At 40.3% G+C, this 3,400-nt stretch overlaps 1 pseudogene; it reads left to right on the forward strand.

Moving 5' to 3' along the window:
- The window catches only part of LOC149097658 (uncharacterized), a 4,954-nt pseudogene extending 2,204 nt beyond the window's left edge, over nt 1–2,750 (forward strand).
- The last annotated feature ends 650 nt before the right edge of the window (nt 2,751–3,400 follow it).

Below are 3,400 nucleotides of genomic sequence, written 5' to 3' on the forward strand. Positions count from 1 at the left end.
AATGTTTCTTATCTCAATTCCAGTGTTTTGCAGACGTTGCTCGCAGACTATCTTGTATTGTATGCTCGGATGTTAGCGCTATTGGATTGGCTGCTTTTATTGCCATTGGTAACATTGCCTGTATTCGCACAAAAACTGAGATTCTATGTAGACGAATACCAGATCGAGTACTACGTGGAGAGAACTCCACTGTGTTTGTTTTGCTTTGAAAAGTTTGCACATCTTCTTTCAGGGTGCTCTGTTAAGTGGTTTACTGACAACCAATCTGTACCTTTGATCGTCGATTCTGGTAGTATGAAACTGTGTTCGCTTCAACTCGCCGGTGATATATTTGATACCGCCAAAGAAAGTAATATCAAAATCGAGGCTGAGTTGATACCTCGTTCATTTAACGACAAAGCTGATTACTTATGCAAGATCGTCGATTGATGACTGGTCAGTTAAAGATAGCTATTTTCATGAAGTAACCTCTTATCGGGGTCCCTGTTCAATTGATTACTTTTCCAGTTTAAAAAAAAAAAAAATTCAAGTTTTTCCCAGTTTCTATTCGAAGATTCTCTAGCATTTAGTTGGGTAGGAGAAACCTGTTGGCTGGTGCCACCTGTTTCGTTAGTTGAAAATGTCATCCGCCACGTATGTTTTTGTCAATAGAACTGGTTACTCTTTATTGGCCTTTCAGCTCCCTTTTGGCCTTTTTGGTGGATCGTAGGTGGGGTTTCAGATCTTTTGTTATTGATTTTCTCTTCGTTGAGAACGGTAAAGATGTTTATTTCCATGGGGCAAATAACAGTTCCCTTTTGACTCGGAGAATTTTAGTTGCTTGTCGGTGCTGTACAGTCCAGTGTCCAGTAGAATCTGTCTATGGAGAAGTCATGCCGCGCGGTCACGATTACGCTGTTTTAGGCCGTTGGGCCATGTCACCTTTGTGCGGGACTGCCCGTTTATCATGTGTTGATCTTAGGTGATTGCACTGTTTTAGGCCGTTGGGCCATGTCATTTTTGTGCGGGACTGCCCGTTTATCATGTGTTGATCTTAGGTGATTACACTGTTTTAGGCCGTTGGACCATGTCATCTTTGTGCGAGACTGCCCGTTTATCATGTGTTGATCTTAGGTGATTGCACTGTTTTAGGCCGTTGGACCATGTCATCTTTGTGCGGGACTGCCCGTTTATCATGTGTTGATCTTAGGTGATTACACTGTTTTAGACCTTTGGGCCATGTCATTTTTGTGCGGGACTGCCCGTTTATCACGTGTTTATCTTAGGTGGTTACACTGTTTTAGGCCGTTGAGCCATGCCATTTTTTGCAGGACTGCCAGTATATAGTGTGCTGAATGCAAGATTTAGGCCTCTGGGCCTTCCTTATGTTCTGATCTGCGTGTTGTTGCATTTTTTTTTTTTTTTCTAATTTTTCTCACATTTCTTTTGTTATCTTTCAAGTCTACAAAGTGGATGTGTGTTTACTTCAAAGGTTGCCCACTCAAGAGATCCAGACGACTTCGCAAGTCAGCGGAAGATCTTCCCTTGCGTGCCTGTGAAGCAAAGGCCCCTTCAACAACAGAGCGTTATTCAAGTGACTTTCAAACATTTAGAGAATGGTCTTCGCGCTTTGAGGAAGTCGCTTGTTTGCCGTCTGATGAGACGTCTTTTGCTCCTATTTGGAGTATTTTGCTGCAGCAGAGTTCCTTCTACTCCACACTTGGTTCTGCCTGTTATGGCATAAATTGGGCACACCATCGGTATGGCTTTCCGATTTGTGATTTGACTTGTGATAGAAGTGTTCTCGAGGCGGCTAAAATTGAGCTTGCAAAACCTGTTTCCACAAAAAGGGGGGCGCTGTTACTCCCGAGATGATCTTGAGGATATATAATAGGTTTGCGGGCGCCAAGGCTAATCCTGCTAATCTTCGCTTAGCCGCAATTTGCGTGACTGCCTAGTGGGCTTTTCTCCGCGGCAACGAGTTAGCTAGCCTTCGTTGCTGTAACGTTAGTTTTTGCGATGCATTCGTCAAGATTTATATATGTAAGAGCAAAACAGATGTTTATTATATGAAATTTTTAGTTTTAATTTTATGAATTTATTTTCTTCGGAGATGTAGCATATTTTGCTCTCAAAAAATTCGTGTTAAAATAAAGTTTTAGACTAGGCATGCGTTTGCGGAACTAGGATATCTTATACACTTGTTTAACTGATCTACATAGCTTAAGAACATGGGCCGCTAAGGAGCAGGCATCAGCAATCTACACTTTTTATGTCACGGCAGATAGAAGACTGATCGAGCCAAGGACGGCTAGTCACAGCTATATTACGATAGGTTAGAATCTTTACTTTCAGTGTCTAGAAGTTTGCACACTTAGATTCCTTTGTTCTCTTTCTTTATTTTCGAAAGCGGGCATCAATAAACGAGATGCCCGCCCCTCATGCTGTGTTTGTGTTTATTAAGATTAGTTACAAAATATTTTATAATCGTTTCAGGGTGATTAGAGTATAAATATATTTTGTAACGTTTCGCTATTACACTGGAGTATGTTTACTATGTATGGTTCGTGTTAACTGTAGAAGTATTTTAGGCGTGAATCCCTAAGGGGCTAGTAGGCTATTTAAGAATTTGTAAGTTATGGAAGAGCCACTCGAAGGCATCTCTGTCAACTTTGCTTTTTAACTTTTCTGTTTATTGACTGCTGTATTTTCTTTATGATGATGTAACGCTCGCTGTATCCTGCATCAATAAACGAGATGCCCGCCCCTGATGCTGTGTTTGTGTTTATTAAGATTAGTTACAAAATATTTTATAATCGTTTCAGGGTGATTAGAGTATAACGTTTCTTTTTGTAACCTCGGCGTAGGATTCAATACTCAGGACCTTGTCAACTTCTTGCAGCGCCATTTGTTTTAAGATATTTCCAAGATGGCGGGACTGGCACCTGCTTCGTAAGACGTTCGTTCATGCACTATTTTGTGCAGTGTGGCGTATTTTGACTATGTTTATTCACAGCAACAGAGTTGAGCTGTTTTGTTGCTTCGTTTGAAACTACCGGAAACCTGGAAACATCTACCTTCTTGAGATGACTCTGAATTTGTTGTTGTGTGGTTTTCGTTTGTTTATGTTTTACTGGACTCAGTATCATACGGATCTTGAGCAGATGTTGAAGAAAAATCGCCAAAATATTCGTCAAAATGGACACTGAAAGTTGGGAACTTCCATTAAAGTAGGTCTTCAGCCTAAAGGAGCTCATAATCGTCATTCAGAAACTGTAATTAATTAAATTCGTCAATTTTTTTGGAAAAAAAGCTACAATAACAACAAAGTTTTGGCAATAGTATTTGCAAAATTCTCCGCACAGTGGCTTTTTGCCTTTCATTTTCCTGAAATTTTATTGATTACTTTAAACTACTCTTG

This window comes from Orbicella faveolata, unplaced genomic scaffold (genome assembly GCF_042242905.1).
Source record: "Orbicella faveolata isolate gen_17 unplaced genomic scaffold, um_ofav_v1 contig_47, whole genome shotgun sequence".
Taxonomy (NCBI): Eukaryota; Metazoa; Cnidaria; class Anthozoa; order Scleractinia; family Merulinidae; genus Orbicella; species Orbicella faveolata.